This window comes from Prionailurus viverrinus, chromosome C1, assembly GCF_022837055.1.
Source record: "Prionailurus viverrinus isolate Anna chromosome C1, UM_Priviv_1.0, whole genome shotgun sequence".
Lineage (NCBI taxonomy): Eukaryota > Metazoa > Chordata > Mammalia > Carnivora > Felidae > Prionailurus > Prionailurus viverrinus.
This window is the reverse complement of record NC_062568.1, coordinates 25,406,065-25,429,507: the sequence shown is the minus strand read 5'-3', so window position 1 is coordinate 25,429,507 and position 23,443 is coordinate 25,406,065. Positions and strand designations below refer to the sequence as shown.

At 39.1% G+C, this 23,443-nt stretch overlaps 1 protein-coding gene across 4 annotated transcripts in view; it reads left to right on the top strand.

Moving 5' to 3' along the window:
- The window catches only part of PARD3B (par-3 family cell polarity regulator beta), a 1,023,096-nt gene that overhangs the window by 919,823 nt on the left and 79,830 nt on the right, over window positions 1–23,443 (top strand). The window lies entirely within an intron of this gene.

Here is a 23,443-nt window from a genome sequence, read left to right as displayed (position 1 = left end):
GGTGGCTCAGTAGGTTAAATGGTCCGACTTCGGCTCAGGTCATGATCTTGCAGTTCGTGAGTTCAAGCCCCGCGTTGGGTTCTGTACTGATAGGTTGGAGCCTGCTTTGGATTCTGTGTGTGTGTCTCTCTCTCTGCCCCTCCTCAACTCATGCTCTGTCTCTCTCTAAAAAAATAAATAAACATTAAAAAAAATTTTTTTAAATAAGACATTGATTCCAATCACTGCAGTAAGGAAAGTAGTTCACCTTCTCTAACAAAATCATTACATGGACCAGCATCATCAAAAACCATTTTCACGGACTCAGAACTTCCCGGGCCAGCTACCTCAGATTTAGAAGCCTGATAAATATCCCCCGGATCCACACAATACTGGAAAGCTTCTAAACTATTGAAAAGGGAATTACTAAGAACTAAATAGACCAGAAAGAATAAATAAAGTTCCCTAAAATAAAATACAGAAAAAATAAATTAAGTTGCCTAAGAACTTACTAGACCAGAAAGAATAAAAGTATGTGCCCAAAAGTCTTGAAAGCCAAATTGGTAAAGCAATCACCGGAAAGGTTATTAGGATCTTTGAATTTTTTTTTTAATATATTGTTGTTAGCGGTACTCATAATTCTACCTCAAACTTTCTGATTTTCCCAGGCCATCCTATAGGTAGTTCTATGTCCAGTGGCTTGGAGCTGAAGGCTTTCCCCACTGCTCTCTTGAGTTCTCACTTGCTCCCATAGCATTTGCATCTGACTCTCTTTTCTCTCTGTCTCTTGTCCAATTTTAACAAATATTTGCTCTGTCTTAATAGAGGCCAGGTGCCAGTCCCAGAATATATCATCTCTACCTTGGAAGAACTTACAGTCTAGCCAGGAATACAGACATCTAAGGCCAAACCAAAAAAAAAAAAAAAAAAAAAAAAAAAAGGCCAATAATATATGTGAGAAATTCTGTAGTATAGAGAGGGATTCGCTTCGAAATGAGCTCAGTGATAGCAGTTAATTCTGCTGGAGGCCGGGTGTGCAGCCCAGGGTGCTGGGAATTCTAGAGAGACCACTTAGGAGTCGCCTCGGTGGACGTATTTGGTCCTTTTTGTCTCAAATATGGTGGTTTTCTTTTTCCCAAAGGAGATCCTGATTTATTCACTTCATTTGTGTTAAAAGAAATGAACACACACAGATTGCAAGGTTTGTAAATACGGACATGAGACCTTACAAATCTTTTCAACCAGTCTGTTCTGTAGCTGTTTTCTCATGTAGACTCTGAAAAGCTGTAAAGAACAAGTTGAGAGAATTTCAATGACTGGAAGTGAAATGGCCTGGCGAGTTTTTATAGGCCCAATTAAGTAAGATATGCTAGCTGTGACATGTTCATATTTGCCAAAAGAAAACATAATACCTGTTATCTCCTAGTATTTTATTTTCTGTAAAACTTGTTAAGACAATCACAGTCCTCTGGCAATAAGCTGGGGTATTTTTTATTAGCAGATAAAGATTATCTGCTTATTTAATGGCAGCATGAATATCCTGTAAGTAATTTCAGAAATGGGATGGCTCCAGAGTTTTCTAAAAAATATTAGTACCTTTATTATTGTCTTTTTTTCAAGAGCTGCATGGCAAATACTATACACATCCTCCTCTTTTTAACTCTCTGGCTAAAATAAGAAGAATTTTTATCTAAGAAAGGGGTTTGTAAACATTTAGATAGGAGGAGGTACTATAGTTTCCACTGTTATAAAGTAGATGGTACTGTATGTATCTTTTTGGCAAAGGGGATTGGTTCAGGTGATGGTTGGGTGAAAAAAGGAAAACACTCTGGAAGATCTGTGCACCCTATCATGAGGATGGTCTAGGAGCGAACTTGAACAAACATGGTTGGCAGTTGTGTAGACGAGAAAGATACATCGGATGAATTCTGCAGTCAGAGGAAAGGGAGAGCAAGATGCTGGGATCCTGCTAGCCATCTTAGGAAAGGGATCTAAGATGGAACGTGTAATAGCCATGAAGTGTAAAAACTATCAGAAGGTTATTTTCTAAATATTTGGGATAAAAGAAATGAGGTCCTGCTGCCAATGGTCCAAAACCAGAATTGAGTTGTCTGTATTTTCCATCTCTGCACCTTAACGGTATCCGAAAAAAAGCTAAGGACACCAGTGAAAATTTCTGGATTAGTCAATGCCATTTAAGTCACAAAGAACAGGAATCTAATTTAAACTGGCCTAGGCGAAAAGGGAAGTTTTGTTGGCTTATATAACTTTAAATTCCATAGGTGTATCTGACCTCAGGCAAAGCTGGATCCGGTTCCATTGTTATTCTCTCGGTAGGCAGGATTCTTAGGGAGCTCCCTAAGAACTCCAACCCAACAACTTTATAAAAGAAGATTGTCTCAGGGCACTTGGGTGGCTCAATTGGTTAAGCGTCTGACTTCGGCTCAGGTCATGATTTCACAGTTCATGAGTTCAAGCCCCACATCTCAGGTCATGATTTCACAGCTCATGAGTTCAAGCCCCACATCGGGCTCTGCGCTGACATCTCAGAGCCTGGAGCCTGCTTCAGATTCTGCGCTTCCGTCTCTCTCTTTCCCTCTGCCCGTCCCCTGCTTGTGCATGCTCTCTCTCTCTCTCTCTCTCTCTCTCTCTCTCTCTCTCTCTCTCTCAAAAATAAATAAAAACATTTTAAAAAATAAATAAAGAAGATTGTCTCACCCCCAGTGCATCTAGGAATGGCTTATTGACTCAGCCTGGGTCACATACCCACTTCTGAACTCCCCTGGCCAGAAAGATGCAGTACTTTTACTGGCCAGAACTAGGTCACGAGATCCGCCCTGGAACCAGAAAGTAGGATCAGGCCTACGCAGATCCCATGAATGAGTCTAGATGAAGAGTTAGCCCCCAGAGGAAAATCAACTTACTAATCAACAGAGGAAGGCAAAAATGGATGTCAGGCATGATTTGTAGTTGTCTACTCTAACCTCCGGTTTTAATAACAATATAAACTTTCTTCATCTTAAATTTTTAAGGAAAGAGTACGAAAAGGCCTTTCCCTTCATGTATTTTCCTCTTTATAATTAGAAAGAACAGTTCTATTGTCAGTGTTAAACTTGCTGCCATTACTGGTAAAAGGAGAAACAAGATTTATTTTTGTCTACTGGTCCAGGATCTTTAAGCCATTCCAGGAACCCAGGTAGCTTCACTAAATTATACATGAGAAATTATGCAACCTCTGGCTACTTATTTAGACAGGCAAATGACATTTTGTTTCACCCCAGACCTAGGAATTTGCTCTGGCGGCAGGGGTGGGGGATGAGGGGGTAGGGGTGGGGGTGGGGAGTGGTCAGGGAGGCAATAGAATTCTTTGAAAGGACTAAAAGTGGCTCTCTTTCTTTGGGTAGAATTGCCCTACCTATATCCTCAAGGATTGTTGTTTTGTGATAAATATAGATTCTATATACATATATCAAATCATTATTTTGTATACCTAAAACTAACACAATGTTGTATGTCAATTATATTACAGTTTTTAAAGAAAGGATATATTCTGTTTGTAAAAGCTCCGAAAGATAGAATGAGATAAAGAATTAGAGCCATCAAATATATACATCTACTATCATAGTTTAGCGCCTACCATATACCTTCCAGTCTCTTCTCAGTTGATGAGCCCTCATTATCTCCATAAATAGTTCCTTCCCAATGTGTCCCTCCACCAACACATTAGTGTTTTTCCCAGATTTCTTAAAACAGCTGAACTGAGGAGTGGAAGAGGTCCCAAAGCAGAGTGAAGAGGAGCAGAAAACACATCCTGTCTATGAATTGGGTGGATTTTGGAAGGGCATGAGGTTTGATCAACATCAAATGCCAGCTGGAGAGTTGAGACTTGCTCACTTTGATTTAAGGAAGTAGTGAAAATGTGAGGGAAAAAGACAAAATGAATTGAAGATTTTTTTTCTTTTGGTTGTTAGTTTTAGTTCTTTATATTTCAATGTGGCTTTCATGGGAACGTGTTGGCATATTAGCTATATGGAGATCATATGAATGAATTTCTAGTTTTAAACATAGTGTAAATCATTTTGAAAGAAGGCAATATATTTATAGGCAATTCCCAACATAGAAATACACTGTGTTTCAGAAACCCATTTAGAAATTGGCAATTTGGAACTGGGAATGGTTTTCCCATGGGGGAGAAAACAATGGTTGGTTGTTAGGGTCCCAAACCAGTCTGCAAAAGCCCACTAAAACCCAATACCCTTGTGCTAATCACAGACAATAACCAAAGAGCTCAAGAGCAGGGGGCCATCAGGGCCAGGGGGAAGAGAAGGAAATTCCTTTCTTCCTTCTTTTCTGGGTACACCTTTGAGACCTTCTAGCCCCTTCTCATCTACCAGTCTTCAAGTGTCTCCCCAGGTTTCTTGACCCTTAATCACCCTTACCTCCTCATCATGACACCCCACTTTGGACCCATCTTTTCCCCCAGAGTGTTCAGAAGTCCAAAGTTCTCTCTGCCCCATCCCTGTCTTCCCACAAAGCTCCCTTTCTCTCAGGCAGTTCATCTCAGCTATACTTTTCGGGGCTGGGGATGGGGATGCACATAATCTAACCCATAAAAGTTCTTAACATCCCCTAAGAGACGTCTCTTTTTAAAGAAGATATTTGATTAACCCTAATAAAATCCAAAATTAGGCCCTATAGGGCAACTGTAGAAGGAAGAAATGAGAGAGGAGTTAATGGAATCTACCCCTGGGAACTGTCTCTCTATGACATAAAGGGGCAAGGGCCCTTGGCTGATGCCTTGGTGTTACTCCACAGCCTGAGGTTTCTCCAACGCTTCACTTTTATGTATGAGCTGTCTCTAGACTTCCCAGTCTGACTGGCTTCCTGTGGGCATTGACCTGATTCTGAAAGTGGCACCAGGTTGTCCTATAAACTGGTCCTCACCTCCCCCAAAGGAAGCCTTTTGTGTCTTAGTCTGCCCTCTGTGGCTGTGGTCCATGGCCAGTTGCTACAACTAACATGGAGCATGTCCCGACTAAAATTCTGCCCTGAAGACAGCTACTGTAAGCTATGCCTGTCTTCACATCTGGTCACATCTTAGACCTAATAATATAGCATGTATGAGAAGCATTTTAGCATAATGTCTGAGTGCATGGACCCTGAAGTCAGACTGCCTACATTCACATCCAGGATATATCACTTACTAACTTGGTAAATTTGGACCATTTCTTTAACCTCTCAGTCTTTTTTAAAACTAGGATAATAGTTCTCCTGGGACTCATATAAATATTGTGGCAATTAAATGATTATTACATGTAAAGCACTCAGAATATTGTCTGGCATATAGTAAGTGTTCAATAAATGTGAGGATTTTTTTTAAATGGTGCACATACTGAGGTTTTTAGAAATAATATATTCCATTAGGCAAACAACCATCCTACTTTGTCATGATTGGAGCTTAATTAACCCTTTCTGTTATTGCAGAGTCCTGGGACATTACACAACACACAAAGCAGTTAGGAGACCTTCCAGTCATGCACACTCTGGTTGTCACTGAGGTATAGCCGTAGTCCCTTCAGGTGGTGACTCTCTGGCCTGGTTGTAAGAGACTTTGGCAAAGTCCATTGGTCAAAAGGTCAATAACTATTTCCCTCTCTCCCAAACACAAACTTTTTCTTCAAAAGTACACTCCTTTCATCCTTGACCCCGGGGGCGCACCTAATCTCTTTAATGAGCTTATGCTAAAATCAAAGACCCAAGACCAGAAGAAAGAAGTTTCTGCTTTCAGCTCTGCAAAACCCCGAAGCAGAGAAATACCAGGCTCTAGTTAATGACTTAAAATAGGAGGTGGAGGGGAATATAAAGAGAATACGTGCAAACTGTGTACTCAGTAAGTTACACTACAACCTGATTAATAACAAATATGAAATCATTTACTCAGTGCTGACTTCAACAGATATGTGTCACTACCTTATATACCTTATATAAATTATTCCAGACAATAAATCCATGAGGTAGGTATTTTTAGTCCTGTTTCACAGTTGGGAAGATTAAGGTTTCAAGACCGCACCACAGTCAACAACCATTAGCAAAGCTGATATTCTAACGTGTGCTAACTCCTAGTAGAAAGAGACGGAGAGGGGCATCACTGTGGCAGCTGTTTAGATATATTTTTTACATGAGATGTTTGGAAGAAAGGAAAACTCTGAGTATGTGTTTATAAGCCCATACAGACTGCGCCTCAGTTAAACTACTCTTTAATTAGCACTCTTACAGTTTTTTTTAACTCAATGGTATTGGTATTGTTTCATCAGTTCTCTGTAAAAGTCAAAATGAAATCATTCTTTTTTGCTATAATCAAATAAGTTAGCCTATCTCTGGCTTAAACCCAACCCTAAATACCAAGAAACAGAAAAAGAAAGTTCAAAACCACATTATTTTTCCATAATATGTCAAATAACCCTATGCTATACTTACATTAGAGTGAAAAACAGAACTCTTTCTGCTTCTAATGAACAATTAATTCCAGCTCAGGATGTCGAGTTTAGAATAGGTTAAGTTCCCCCAAACCACAACCGTTTGTGTTGGATCATGGTTAAAACCCAAAATTCCAACTTCTACAATAATCACATTCTTTTCTTCTACTGCAATGGGAGAAATGACCATTTTATGTAATATTGGAAAAACCGTAGCAGAAACGCCTATGAATTCCAGATTTCCTAAACTGTTCTCAAAGCTGTTTAAAATCAGTTGCCTATGTTTTATTTTAGCAGAGCTCCAAAATTCTGAAATTAACTTCGGGTACTAAATTTTTTCATTGAAGATGTTTGGAGTGGAAGATATGGAGATACATTTTACTGGCATTCATAACACCTGTATCGCTTAACCTTGATGAGCCATGTTTGTGTTCAGATCCTGGAACCCAAAATGGTCCCCTCGAACAGCTTCCTCTGTAATTAGCCAATCAGATCACTGTGGTGGCCATCTTGTTCTTTCAGTTTAAAAAAATTTTCAAACCAGAGTTATTTGCAAGCTTACCATCATTTGGTTCTTATTAAGTAGTAACAAGTATGGTGTTATGGGAGAAAGAAAACTCACAGAAACGCTCCTCTGCAATAGGAAGAACACTTGAATAAAAGAGAACTCTAAAATGATTATAATCACTACAGCAATTCTGAAATGGCCGTTCTCCACAAGAAGAATGACCACTTTTGAATACAATTGTAATGACACATATCAGAGCCTGTGACTTTACAGTTCTGTGAAATTCATTTGTTTCTCTGTGTTTACTGCTGAGGCTTGAAATCATAGTGCTAATTTGCAGAGTGTCTATGAGTAAGTGTAAAAGTTGATTTCAGCCAGGCACAGGAAAACTTTCCACTTATTCAAGTAAATGATCTAAGAAGAACTGGTATAATGCTGTTATTATAAACAATTGAGAAATAGTTTCTTTCCTAGCTCTGAGATAAGACTTTTGTAAAGTAATGGAGTTCTTGGGTTTTATCTCCATCGGGCTTTCTTCAAATGATTTAGTTCATTCTGTGTCATCTTTCACTAAGACATAGCTCCGTTCCCTAGCCAGCAAAGCCAAAGCAACACATGAGGGAAATAGCTTTTCTGCCTTTATTCCCTTGTTGGTTTATTCGTTCACTGAATACTTAGCGATTTGTATTAAGTATACAGCAAGCCCAACATTTGCATCAACACTTAACAACAAAGAAGGAAAACCTGACTGGGGAGGGGGTGAGGTTGGAGCGTGTGCACAAAGATATTGTTTTGAAATTTCTCCTTAGAGAAACAGTAGGAAATGTTGTATGAGAAAGACATTCTCTGTCATGATCTGATGGCTTTCCTCTAATGAACCTTCTGGCTCACTGTATGATAATGGATACCCCCAAACGATGTGGAGAAATCTCCATTTTTCAGTTTTGCTTTCCCATCGTCACTAATTGCCAGAGGTCCAGATTGTTTCTGAAGAGCAGAAACATTTTAATTGTAATTTTTTATATATATCAGCTACTTTTCTTTTATTCATCTATTTAGTATGGACCGGGTTGCCTGTTTTCCATGCAGTTCCCTTTACAGTAACTTCCCCAGGTTTAAATTGTCAGGCAGTACTTTACTAACAAAATGTATGTGCTTATAAAGGAATCAGAGACTCACATTCCAGAGGAGGCACTCGTGGTCTCACAATTACTGTGAGTGATGGCCGGAAAAAGTCTCTTAACATAATACTTAAATTGGTGATTGGGAAAAAAATGCTATGGGATTTTAGCAGTTTGTGGTTGATGTGTGGTTCTAGAACTATTTTTAAATTTCCAAGTTTTAGAAAGTGGATAACCTGCTCCTGTTTCTACATATAGATGTGTATATGTAAGGTTAAAAAAAAAAAATCTAGTCCTCAAGTACACAGTGATAGGGGAATAAAAAGATGACACACAAACAGAAAAGAACTGAAATTTTGTTTCAAACATTTAACATTTTCACTTAGTTGATTCATAAATTTAATTCATCAGAAATTTGAATAGTGTCCCAATGAGAAGCTCTTACAATTTTCCTAACTTTCTTGAAGATCTTAACTCTAAAATAAGACGTAAAGCTGTTAATGTCCTATAATCAATTAAGGAAAAGCATAAACTCATTCTCACTTATGTGGTACATTTTGGGCCCCAATATGGAAGGACAAAATTTCAAAGCATATGGTTTTTCATTTATTCATTTATCAATTAATTCCTTAGACCTTAATTTTTGTGGCAAATTTCTTTCTTTGTGCCAGAAATTTACTTGACTTGAGGATTAAAAAGTGAATAAGAAGTTCATGTCTGGTGGGAAAGGCAGACAGGAAACATAATTTTGAACATAATGAAAAATTTAGAAATCATTGTACAGGAAAAAAATTGATAATCAAACAAATAGGAAAAGGAGACTAATCAATGAACAAGATAGATTTGCTTTAATCCCTGCAAAGTTTCCTTTTTGCCTGCATTTAGGGCATTCTGCCTCCACGTAAGCTATTCCAATGCCCTTTGGAATTTCAAAGCAAATATGAAGTGGCTTTTATTATGTTTCATGATGATACTTTACGCCCAACCTCTCATTTTGAGGATTTGAGCATTTGTGTATCACATCTGTCCCAATTACTGAGTGAGACCTACCCTAGAGGGTAGTTTTTCAAACTGTGTGTCACAGCTTATTAGATGATCATAAAACCAATTAATCACAATTGACATTTTTAAGATTTTGAATAGAATAGGATATATCAGAGGCCATGGCTGGTAGTAACTATGAGTATTGCTTCGTGAAGTTCTTGTTTCATATCCAGTCTGTACACGGATACACATATCTACTAGCTCATAATGTAAACTATATTCCTGTGGGTTATGCTTTTAAAAGGTTGAAAACCTCTAGTCTAGACTTTAAGTTCCATATCTGGTTGATTGACCATTTTATTTATAAGAATTTACATCATATTTGTTTCACTCTAGGGGCTCGAAAATTTTTTCAATAAATAATGTTGAATACATCCCATCTAAAACATAATGGCACAGAGTTTGCTTTTCTTGGTTATATCCATTTATCAATATAGTATATTCGTATATGTTGATATACAGGTAAAGATAGATAAGTACACAGTTTGCAAATATTTTAATTAGCAGTCGATGGTTTATGCAGCTGTCAAATGAACATCTGAAGAAAGGTTACAATTATATAGACAAAAATATTTTGAAGACCAGGTGAATATAGTTGGCATACTCTAGTCTTTCTTGTTTTCCTGAAGTCACTATTTTTACCTTTTACATTAATTTTTTTATTATAAATGTAATACATGCTCACTGTAATAATTTACATAATTGGTAAAAGTGTTAAAGCAGAAATGTAACTCATGTATCATCAACCACACAACAAATGAATACTTTATCCTTTGGCCTATCTTATTCAAATACACGCACATACATGCATATCACATGTAGTATTAAATTGAGCTTGATATGCTCTTACTGGAGCCACTTTTTTCACTTTCTGTTATATTATAAGCATTTCTCGTGCCATTAAATAATCTGCAAAAATTTGAATGTAATGTTTAATTCACTGATTGATTAATCATGCTATCATTGCTGGATGTTTAGGTTATCTTCATTATTTCCTATATGTAATGAGGTAATAATTATAGATAGATAGTCATATAGATAAATCTTTGCATTCTTAAATTATTTCTTTAGCTTTATCATAAATCAATATAAAATATTATTTAATATAAGGCTATGAAAAATATTTTAATTGATACAAATTGCCTCTAGAAAAGCGGAGAAGTTTGTATTCTCCCCAGCAGCGTATTTATTAAAACATTTAACAAATGTTAATGGTCCGTTTTGTACAGGCTTTATACCAGACCTACTAAATCTCATTGTTTTCATTTTTCTTAGTTTTTACTGGTTTGATAGCTCATAGAAATTGGGGCGCCTGGGTGGCTCAGTCGGTTAAGCGTCCGACTTCAGCCAGGTCACGATCTCGCGGTCTGTGAGTTCGAGCCCCGCGTCAGGCTCTGGGCTGATGGCTCAGAGCCTGGAGCCTGTTTCCGAGTCTGTGTCTCCCTCTCTCTCTGCCCCTACCCCGTTCATGCTCTGTCTCTCTCTGTCCCAAAAATAAATAAACGTTGAAAAAAAAAATTTTTTTTTAAAGAAATTATTTTGTTTTCATTAAATTACAACTGAGATACCACATTTCATGTGTTTATTGCTCATGTAGATTTCTTCTTTTTTATGAATTTTCCTTTTTTTCTATTTATAGTGTTTGCCTTTTTTGCTTTTAAATTGTAAATGTTCTTGATGTAGAGTATTATTAAGCCTCTCCTATCAAATACCATTCAGAACATTTTTCTAACTTTGTCAATAGGCTGTTAACTTTATGATACTTCAGAGAAAAAGAAGCTTTAATTTTTGTGTCAACAAACCAGAGATTTTTGTTAGTTTTTTCAAAAGGCATTTAAACATCTATCAAGATGGTCATATGGTTTTTCTTCTTTTTCTATTAATGAGATGATTTATATTAATAGAGTTTCTAATATTGAATGGCCCTTGCAGTGATGAAAAAATAAATCTACACTCACATACCACAAGATGTCTGTTTTTTCTTTTAAGATAGAGCTGGACATGAGTTATAGATATTTCCATTTGTGATTTTGTGTCTGTATTTGTAAAGAAAAGTGATATCTAAGGGATTTTCCCCCTAACGTTAGCAGTTTTACATAGAAGAGTTATATTACCTTTGTAACATGATTTGAGTAGCATCTCCTCTATTACTATATGTTACATCAACTTCTATAGTCTAGGAATTATCTCTTTGTCAAGATTTCAAATAAATCATCCACGAAACCATCTAGCCTCATGCTTTTTGTGGGTAATTCTTTGACACCTTTTTCAGCTTTTCCCATAGATGGAGATCTGTGGAAAAGAAGATGTTTCCTCCTTTACTAAATTTGGAAATTTGCTATCTTTTTCTGTAACATTATTTATTTCATTGAAACTTTCAACCTTTTAGTATTTTTTTATGTTTTTTTGCCACTTAATATATTTACTAATTCTGTTTTTGTGTTCTAATACATTTATTTTTACCTCATGAACTTATTTTTTCTCTTCTTAAGAAGAGATAAAGCAAACTTTTTGAATTATTTAGCTTATTTATTTTAGTTACTTTTTATTCATGTTCAGTGACAATATAATTTAAGGCAATGAGTTTGGTTTTTTTTATTTTTATTTTTTAATGTTTAGTTTTGAGAGAGAGACAGACAGTGCAAGTGGGGGAGGGGCAGAGAGGGAGGGAGACACAGAATCTGAAGCAGGCCCCAGGCTCTGAGCTGTCAGCACAGAGCCTGACTCGGGGCTCGAACCCACAAACTGTGAGATCATGACCTGAGCCGAAGTCAGACCCTTAACTGACTGAGCCACCCAGGCACCCCTGTTTTTTAATTTATTTTGATGTACTTCCATAAATGTTAATATCTTAATGCTCTTCCTCTTATTTTTTTTCTAGATAATTTGAAATTTAAGATTTTTTTCTTTGACCAAGAATGACTTATATAGTCATTATTTTAATTTTTAAGGATTTAGGTTTTTTCCACCTAAGATTTTATAATGAATGTATAATTTTACTATTTTGTAGTCAAGGATATTGAATTCTGCAACTTGGGGCATTTATTAAAAGTTGACATAGTATTTGTAACTTTGTCATTTAAAGATTTAGATGATTTAGGAGCACCTGGGTGGCTCAGGCTGTTGAACATCCAACTCTTGTTTTGGTTCAGGTCATGATCTCACAGTCGTGAGATGAAGCCCCCTGTGGGGCCATGTACTGGGCATAGAGCCTGCTTGGGATTCTCTCTCTCTCTCTCTCTCTCTCTCTCTCTGCCCCTCCCCTACATACATGCTCTCTCTCTCTCTCTCTCGAAATGAATGAATTAATGAACAAACAAATGAATGAATAAAGCTTTAAAGAGTTAAAGTAATTAAATTTAAACTAATGATTTTCTAAAAATGCTTATTATTTAATAAATACTTATTGAGTGCCTATGACATTCCAAGCTCTGGCAAGCTGCTGAGGATGTAGCAGAGAGCAAAATGGGCAACAATCTCTGCCTTGTGGTACTTTCATTCTAGTATATAACATACATGTGTCACTATATTTCCTTAAATATAAGTCAGCATAATTGTTATACACACTATAAATATAATGACTGCTTTTCAGGAAAAGAACAAAAAGAAAACACCACCACATTAAATGCAAGCTTTTAGGGGTGTCTGGGTGGCTCATTTGGTGCAATGGCCGACTCTTGATTTCAGATCAGTTCATGATCTCATGGTTGGTGCAATCAAGCCCTGCATCAGGCTCTGTGCTGACAGCGCAGAGCCTGCTTGGGATTCTCCCTCTCCCCCATCTCTCTGCCTCTCCCCTGCTTGCACGCTCATTCTCTCAAATAAGTAAACATTTTTTAATGTAAACTTTTATATTAGGAGCCATCCCCATTCATTTCTCAAACGTTTAAGTGTGAGAAACGTGTGTCCTACCATTGGCATACTATAGTTAGATAACTTAATTATATTGTTTCTGATATTGTATGTCCTTATTTATCACTTTCTAGGTCTGTCAAAGACAGATGAACCTGAGGTTAAAGTCCCCAAGTACCATTTTGTTTCTGAGGCATTGTGCGTCATTTTTTTTAGGTCTGTCTCTTGGAAAAGGTTGAAATGTGATGTTTGATTCATTCTGAGGTTTTTTTCTTCCAAAGAAATGTCTAGCTCATTTATATCTGTTATTATAACTGTCATTCTTATTCCTTCTGTCATTTTGTTTTGAACTTTGGGGTTTGCACACCTTGTTCCGTTTCCTATTTTGTACCCCATGTGCTATATTTTCTTGGATTTTTTTTATTTAGGAGTTTCACTCATACTGACTTTATAAAAACATTCTTTATCCTGTCTTCTCTATCAACAGCATAAATGAAATCATCTCTGTTGAGTTCCTTCCATGTGAAAGGAACAAAGGGACGTGGCTATATGTTATCACAACTTTCCCTCACACTTTTAACATGTGCTATTTTAGACTGAGGCTTTAAAGAAGAGGGTATGTCTTCTCTTTTAATATTTTTTATGTGGCATGTTTGATATCATCCAGGGGTACGTTTCGTGTCTAATGCCAGCCCGTTTGCTACAACATCTCCAGCATTGGGCTCTTTATCTTGATTCATCTCTCTGTTAACATGCTTACCCTTTTGAGTAATTTCACTTCAGGAAGGATATATAGTTAGTATATTTCTAAATCCTTGAAATCTGATAGTATCCTTTATGTATAAATCTCAACACTTACAACCATGCCTGGTGCTTTGAGGTATATAATAAATATTTGTTAAATGAATGACATACCTGCCTCCTAAGGGATTTTTCCCTAGACATTCCATCGTCTTATGGTTTTTAATATCAGGGAAGAAGAAATCCAAGGCTGACATGATTTTTCTTCTTTTTAAGTAACTGTTTTCCCTATCTGAATCTTATGGGATTCTTTCTTTATTCATGATACTCAAAATTTTCACCCAAATTCTTCTAGCTGTTGGGCTCTTTTCATTCATTTTGCCAGGTTCTTCCTGAGCCCTCCTGTTAACAGTTCTATGTTGGCTTCTTGTCTGTTTCCTTAATTGAAAGCTAGATGTTGTTCCTTAAACAAGATGGTTGAAGTTTCCTTGATTCTCTTATCCTGACACCTAACTGTAAAGAAGTCCTATCCTACCTCAATGGCGGGCGTGGCTGTCACACCTGGAATCACACCTCCTGTTAGAGGTTTGGCAGCTTGAAAACAGGAAAGGAACCAAAGTCCTGAGCAATGCCTGGAGGAGAACCTTGCGTCTGCTTAGTTTCTCAGATGGTTTCTCTGGAATCGTGGGCAAGGGATCAGCTTTCTGTGCCCTGATTTTTATTTGCCCCAGCCCTGTGATTGTGTATTACCTGTGGCTGTGTCTACCCTTCATCCTCATACTATTGCCCACAAATTAGGAGGGAACACTTTCTTTTAGATTTGTTTCCCATGTGACAGCCACCTTGAGAACCCTTTGCTCTCCAGGTGGACGGTATGGAAAGTCTGCCACTCCACAAACAAGAAAATATCCACGTTAGTTTCCTCATCAGCCGCATAACCTTCCGTCCAGCCTCACCTCAGGCAGAACAGTTTCAGCCTTCTCTGCCAGCTCCCCAGGAAGATCAGTTATGTTCTGGTACCATGGCCCCCTTGCGGTTTGGTCTGTGGCACCATTTCTAGCAACACTCCTGCATACTGAGCACTGGTGCAAGTTTCACCCACTGGCCATTTCTGCGGAATCTGGGAGATCAGTGGTAAATTGCCTGCACTGACACTGTCCCTGAGTCCAGAATTCAATACTCATTATAATGTTTAAACCTCTTTTAAGAAGGAATTTCTTGGGGCGCCTGGGTGGCGCAGTCGGTTAAGCGTCCGACTTCAGCCAGGTCACGATCTCGCGGTCCGGGAGTTCGAGCCCCGCGTCAGGCTCTGGGCTGATGGCTCAGAGCCTGGAGCCTGTTTCCGATTCTGTGTCTCCCTCTCTCTCTGTCCCTCCCCCGTTCATGCTCTGTCTCTCTCTGTCCCAAAAATAAATAAACGTTGAAAAAAAAAAAAAAAAAAGAAGGAATTTCTTAATGGTGAATCATAGCAAGCTCCAGGACGGTTTTACTGCATCACAAAGGCCATTTTCCTAGCTGCTGCCTATTCTTATTCACACACAGTAAAACAATGCCTATCTAGTGATATGGCTGGAAAATATTATGGCTTTTCCCCCCTCCTACACCAACTCCTAGCTTTTCTGTAAATGGTCCTGCAGAAGCGAGACATGGTGTAAAACTTCCAAACTGGTTTCCTGACCATTTCAAGGAGGCTGCAAAATGTAGTCAGAAAGCTGGCTTCCTAGTGGCCCATCAGTGTAACTTCAGTAGGGCTGAGCTGAAAGGGCCCCAGAAATTCAGAGGGTTGAGTTGTTGGTTTTCTTGTTTACATTAAAGATGTAAAAACTAATTAGAATGTCATGTGAGGGGTTATGTATATGTAGTTACCTATGAATATATAAAAATCTTATTTTCTCTGCCAAGCTGCATGGTTATAGTTATTTAGAATGAAAAGTGAAGTTCCTGCCACGGGCATAGATACACTGGTTGCATGACTTTATTAATTCCTATACTGAGGTCTTCAGTGTGGATGATAATCTAATAACAGAATCATATTTATAATATAGTAGAAAATTCTCACTATGGGTTTACAACGGTATGCATGAGACCGCAGCATTATTGAATGCTTGTTCTTTCTCACATCAAACTGATATTCACTGTCCCTTTTGGTGACAACTTAATCTGAATGAGAATTTCAAAAAGGGCCTGACTGACTCCCTGGCCCCCTTCCCTTCCCAGACTCTCCCCTCCCCCTCCTTGACTGCCTCCCTCCCACCCCACCTTTACCCCTGCAAATACGATTACTTGGGTTCCTATAGGTTTATGATCTGTGCCCAGTCCTGGGAAAGTATAGGAAAATCTGTGAGATCCTTTTTCAAAAGTGTTCTTCGAATCAAGCCAGCCCTACTCTGATCTTTATGACCTCCTGTTTCTCAGGGTCTGGGACTTCACCTCCTCCTGAGTATCGGATTTCCATTGAGGCTGATACCTCCGGAACCCCTAGAACCTTAGCGATACAGTTCCTATTGGAATTCCCTGACCTGGATTGGTCACCCATTTCAGTTTCACCCCGAATCCTATCAATTTGCCATCTTATCATGGACAATCTTGAACACAGATTCTGTTTCAGTTTGGTCTCATCTCTCCTTTCCTCTCAGAGCCATTGTTTTTTTTTTTTTTTAATCTCTGCCCCACTGTGTTTCCTAGCTACACATGAGTGCTGGTTGTAGGCTCATGGGCATGTGCTTCTACACCCTTATGCAACTCTCACAGTCTGTCCCATTCAAACGCTATCCTTGTATCTGGCGGTGACACAATCTTGACTTCAAAGCTAGAAGTGGTAGTGGATACACACTTCTTTCCGATATTGCAAGGTGGAGTTCTAGAAAAAGTACTTGATTTTTTGGCCTCCTTTCCTTAACTGTTGGTAAGTGTGTGTGCCCAGACATGTGCCAGTCAGAAAGCCTGTAGAATCCTACAGGCTTCTCTACCTTAAGAGTGATTCTCCAATTTGATAGCAAGCTCAACTCTGATGTCAACCTGCTCGTCTCCGGGTTACAGCGCTTACTGCCTAGTCATATTTCCATTGTCAACTAGGAAACAAGCTGGACAGATGCCACATCCCATGTGACTACCTTTTTAATTCTGGGAGGAAAATAAATGTAAGATACTCAGTTAATCGACATGGAAAAGTTTCCAACTTACAAGAACACCACTGAACTTCTGCTTACTGCTTTATCGTTAATGACCATCGTATTTTTGTCTAGCTTAAAATTCCCGAGGTATGCAACACCCAAAGTGCAACTTTGCTGCCTTTATTTGCTACTGTTTGGAAATAGCATCTGGGCATGGTGTGGACTGAGGGAGACCAATCTTCATCCATAATAAGTAGCGATTGAAAAATAATCATACGTGTTCCTGGAACTCATATGTCCACATCTCTTTCCAGGTAAATTCTGGTCAGGGACACAAGTGGCCACTGAGACTCCCATTTAGCTTTCAATATGAAAGATCTGCAGCTATAAATAAAACAGCACAAGTGTAGAACCATCATCAGACATGCAAGTGTAACTGTAATGAAAGTTACCTTGAACAAATCAGTTCCCAGGATGGCATTCATTTCTTATTGATAAATATGCTTAATACAATGAAGTGCAGCTTCTAGAAAGATAATGGAGCAGATAATTAAAACAATCTACTCGGAAACATAAACACACACATACACTCGTATGCACACACTGCAAGGAGACAAGGAACACGGTTAGCACAAATCCTGTCAGTACATCCTACCGTCTTTCTCTAGAAGACTCTCTGGCCTCTGACAGGAAAAAGATAGAAAGACATTTTGACTACAGTAAAGCACTACAGTAAAGCTTTTGATTCTGTAGTATGTGACCAAAATCAGTGAAGGAAAAAGAGCCAAACTTTTACTTATTTCATACAGGTGGATAATGGTTCAGGGACGCTGGTAAAACCGGTCGTTAATGGTTCAGCTTCTGTTGGCTCCAGCATACCACAGAGTCTTCTCTGCCATGATAACTGACCAGGGAAGTTAAAGATAGGGCTACTCAGGTCTCTTCTGCCATATAGAAACCTTACGGAGGTCACCCCTTAGACCTCACCTGCCTCTCCTTCAGTGTGGAAGGGTGCATGAAAGACATACCCTTTTCACAGTCTATTTCAGCGTCCACTTTTACCTCCTTCTTCTAGCATCCCATAATGCTGTTCCTGTAGAGGGCGTATACCTGATAAAGGCTTGTTGAATTCTGCGCCATTTTCTCTAGGTCTCTCTCAGGAAAAGGAGGATCGAGCTACTTCCTCCGTAAGCATCTTAGAATAACAAAGAAGTTTCCATGGATATGCAGTCTAGTTCCCTTCACTGTAAAGCATGGGTTTCATCTCACTGCCTTTTGCAAGTAGCCATTGACTGCATGATGCAGTCAGAGCTGGGTTGTTTGCTTTTGAAGAGGAATTCCTCGTGGTCCACAGGACACAGAGATTCTTACTTGGTCAGAGTCCCTCATTGACAGCCAGCTATAATCACCAACGAGTGGTCTACACGAGTGAGCTAGAAGATGGCTTACATAAGTAGTCCCATTAGCCTGCAGGATGATGCCATATGTTAGTAGTATATGCCCACATTTTGTATGTCTACACTGCCACAATAATCTCCTTTGCAAAGTCTTCCCCAGCTGCTCCAGCCACATCACCCTTCTTCTGTCAGTGCTTCTCTACTACCTCTTGTTTCTACCAGGAAGTAAAACTTAATCACATCCTACCTGGTGTAGGATCACACAAATTAGTTGAGAGCTTGTGCATGTGTTAGCCCTACATTGTACCCATCCTGAGGGCTTTGCTGCCCTGAGACAAATGCTTGCCAAATTGAATTCTTGATGGCTCAAATGGATAAAATGAGGCAGAGTAGTCTCATAATCTCTAAGGCTGTCAAACCTTTTCATCGCTGTGTTCTCATCTCCAGTGTCTTCTCTCTGTGTCAGAGATGACACAAACATAAATATTCAACAAATTAACATAATGAGGAATGCCAGCTAGTGGGTCACTGCCACGTTTTCCTTTGCGATAAAAGTTAATTTGGTTAGTGTCTTTTACAATGCTCCAAGTACCTACCTGACGTGCAGGCAATTACACCTATAGGGTGAGCACCTCATTCAAGTCTTTTTATAGATTAAATCAATGTATGTTCATGGATTTTGAAATAATAGATCTGGATATGGTGGCATGACCCCACTTGAGTGTTAAAAAAAAAATTAACTTCTAACATATTTTAATGCAAATGTTACCTTTGTAAGTGGATGACCTGAAAAGAAAGTGTTTCCATAGTAACCTAAGGGAACACATAACCTGTTTGTGATAACTTCTGCATGAAGAGAGCCAGGCATGGATTGGGGATATGCTTTGATGTCTGCTAGAAAAAAAAAATCGCTGACAGCATTGTGTGAGTGAATGGTTGGAAGATTTCACTTTATTTGTAGTTAATTTAGAAAATAAACTTTCATAATGAACTGCTGAAATACACACTTGAAACAACCAGATGATCCATCAGGATATTTTTTTAAATGTAATTTGTCACAAGTGACAACCGAGGCATCAGTTTAAGAGAAATAGATTAGGGATGAGTTCTTCCTATAGGTCTTTCCCATTTTGTGCATTTCTTTTTATCTCTACTCTGTGTTCTTCTCAAGGAATCACCGAGGTCTTTCAAAGCTCTTAGATTTCTTTTTTTTTTCTTTTTCTCCTTTTTTTTTTTTTTAACTCAGAACATGTCATGTAGAAGTTGCCCTTCTGGAATTGAGAGTCTATATTGTACGGATATCACCAAAAAAGGAATAGATTGATTAGCCTTCACTTTCTCTACTGATGTGGCTATTTGAGTTGGTGGCTTTTTAGAGGTACCATTAGCGAGAAATGAGTTTCACATCCACAAGCCCTATATGGTTACTTTCCCCCTCTTCTTACAGATGTAGCATCTAGTAAAAGAAAAGCTTGTCTACAGGAGTTTTTTTTTTTCTTTCCTTTTTATTATTATTTTTTTCTTTAGGGTCATTAGCGTAGGGAACAGATGCATACAGTTTTAAGGAGTATTTCTTTGAAGCACCATTTGAGGCTCAGCCCACTGACAGGTCTGTGCCCATGGGCTCTGGTGTGGACTCAGGGCAGGGGCGCTGGCTCCAATTACCCATCTGGTATCCATCTGGCAGCACGAATGAAAGATAAAACCAGATCACGGAGAGGCTACACCAACTGCCAACTTGGTATCAGCAGGCAAAGAAGGTGCCACCCAACAGCGCTGTGAAGAATAAGAAACGCTGTCCGTAGGGTATGCACGTTTCCAGCGCGAGATGCAAAAGAATGGCATGCAAGAACATATGGGAAGAAATTGCTGCACACATCTAGCCTTACAGCTGCAACTTGTTAAATATTAAACCCAGTTCTCTGCCGCACCGAAGTTGCTAGTGGAGTTTGGGAGAAAAGATATTATCCTAATACGTTCGAGACTTGTGTCTTGCTACTCACACCCACCCACAACAGGGTTAACGGGATTTGAGGACTTTTGGCTGGGGAGTAGCTACCAGCCTCATAAGGGCATCGATTTACTTTACATGCAATGCCGCTCTGTAGTAGGTTGTTCAGTTGTAGTCAAATAAGGATTTCGTGGTTGCTGTAGTTGAGAGGTTGTATCAGCTTATTACTTCCTCCTTTTTTTTACTTCCCCCCTTTCTGTTTTGTCTGCTTCCTTGCAGAATGCAGAGTGCTCTGGTTAGTGCAATGGCTAAGACTGAGACTCTGTTAATATATCCGCCGGGGATTTGCCATCTTCATACAGCATCCCTCTCCTCTGAGGAGCTCCAAATGCAAGCACCGGTTCAAACTGGCAAGGGCATGCTTGCTTATGAGGCTGCCCATCTGTGGGAGCCTTTTCCATTTATTTCCTCCTCTTGCTCAGCAGTCTGGTCCCTGGCCTGTCTCTGCATTCATGAATGCTGGAAACGACCAAATAAAGTGAGATATTAGAGTGAGAATTTAGCAGCATTGTGATCACCTAAACAACAATACACTCTCACGGGGTCTTTTCCATGCATTAAATGAGCTGTCCTCATAGTAACGTCTCATTGATGTACATATGGTACTTTATATACCGCCATGCATTTTCAAAGACATTATCCTCATCGCATTCATTACATCTAAGCAGTTCAATGAAGACAGGAACCCATTTTTACAGAAGAGAAAACTGAGGCTCAGAAAACGTGCATGATTGCTGACAATCACATCATTAGCTTTGAGCCCAGATCATGTGACAACCCCCCTTGGAAAGTCTTCCACCAGATTTAGGTAATGGGCTTTTTTTTTTTTTTTGTCTGTATGTATGTTTCTGTTTTAATCTCTGAACTTCTCTTTCCTTCTCACAAAGGGAAACATTTAACTGCTTAAGCATTATTGCAGTTTCCCAAAGAATGAGAGCTAGAGTCACGGTAAACATTCATGGTGGACAAGAACTCCCTGCCCTGTAGGTGGCTAGAGGGCTGGAAGCTAAGATGACTTCCTTTTTTGCATAATCACCAACAGAATGTCTCACATAGTTCCACTGAGAGACAAAGCAAAGAAAAATATCTTCCCAGTTGGCCACACAGAGATCCATGCTGGATGAAGTGGGGAAGAAAAAAAGGCTGTAATTCAGAGGCACGAGTCACCTGGAGAAGAACTGTTGTAAAGTAATTATATTGCACAGGATCCCGAACGAAGTGCCAGGAGGGAGGTGGGTGAGGGATGAGATGTCGAAGTAGAAGGTTATGACCCAAAGGTGAGATTTCAGTATTGATGTTGACTATGACCTGCATAAAAGAATTTATGGGAAAGCCAAAAGGAACTTCAACCTGATTCCATGTGTAAGATTGCATAAATTGCAAATTCAGTGCAAGAAGATACGATATTCTAAATTCCCTTGCTTTTCTTTTTCCAACTTATGGGACTTGAGTTCTTTTGCCATAATTTATACTAATTAGTCTTTCCACTTAAATCAAAAGGGGAACTGCAAATGTAGCCGTCCCCTGTCTGCTCCTCATTAGAGACAATTAGGAATTAGAAGAACAAAAACACGTCATAGAAAAGATAAGAAAAGCCACCCAGAGAGAGAAACGTGAAGCAGGAAATGATCTTATTGAACCAGACAAAGAGAAACTGATAGCCTTCAAGATCCATCCCTTGTCCAACTGAGGTCTGAACAGGGTCTGAAGTAACACCGCCTGGCCATGCCAACCTCCCCTGCGGTATCCTCATCTGCGTTTTTCATATCTCCTGTCATATTGCATTTATTAAGAAATGTTCTCGCTCTCTAAATCCAATTCATTAGTTTCCCTCCATGGATAAGAGGTATGGCATTACTGATGAGAGAAAAATAAGTCCTGAGCTAATCAGCCTTGGTAAATTCCAGTCTTGCACAATATTATCATAGAAGCTTTCTCCCAGAATTCAAACGGGGTACAAAGACACAGAGAGGGACCAGCCGGGTGTGAGATGTCCTAACACCACTCTTGGAGCCCTGCTGTTTATATCACTTTATCCTTTCCCAAAGGGGGAAGGAGGAGATCAGGGAGCATTTAATTGCCTTATAAACTGATTGACAAATCGGTGATCTGATGCATATGGATGATCTTTTTAGTGAAATGGCTCAGAAGCTGCTAACAGAGATCATCAGGAGCCATGATTTGCACACCCTCCACGGGGTTATTACGGAGAAGCGGAAGGATGGGTTGATTATTATCTTTCCTTCTTTCTGGTTTTTTTTTTTTCTTGAATGTTTTCTTCACCTCCAGGGAAATGCATTCTAGCAGCGTGAGCACCACTATTAATCAACACTTGTAGCAATAATCAGTGAGTGAAAAATGGTGACCAGAATCTGTGAATGCACTGACATAACTGTCTTCTGAGTTTTCCTTTGTGATCATGCCTTGGCATTCGAACATGGATAATTTATACAAAATTAATGTTGGCACCTTCTGAGGTGCAAAGATTTATAGAAGCAGTGCTTACTTCTTCATCCATTAAAAAAGAAAGAGAAATCGTTTCTGGTCATGATGAATAATATTTTAGAGCCTTTAAAAATATACTCGCGATCTTCATGTTTCTTTGTGTTGTGTTCAGCCAGCCTTCACTTTGGAGCATGGGTGTTATGAGAGGCGAAGCTGTTGTAAGTTCTTGCTTCCGGTTTTCCCAGAACTTTCCCCAGGAGGGGGTGTGAAAAATAATCAAGAATTCAAAAATACCTCAGGTCCCAACATCCTTCTGAGAGCTGTCTGGTGCTATTGGAAATGCAGGGGGGTGGGGAAAGGCTGAGTTACTCGCCACACCTGGGAGAGGAGCTGTGGAAATAAAGTGACTTGGGGCCGGTGAGGACACTATGCACGAGGGAGGCCATTTTAAAATATGGTTGCCACTTTCACTCGACCAAGCAGCCTTTCAATTCTTACCATACCCTGATCAGTAAGATAAATCCTGGCGTGTCAACACTTTGAGAATTTCTGTGAAATTTCACTGACTTGGAATGGGCTTGCCTGGAGCCCAAAGAAGGTCACAAAGCCGCAGGACCACGTCTTAAAGAGTGATTGATAGACCAGGACTCATAGGAGCATATGACACCAGCCCCTTGTCTGAGGATCGCTCCTGTCATTAAAATCAATGCAACTTAATTAAAGCAAATTACAGATAGATATGTCTATAAATAAGAT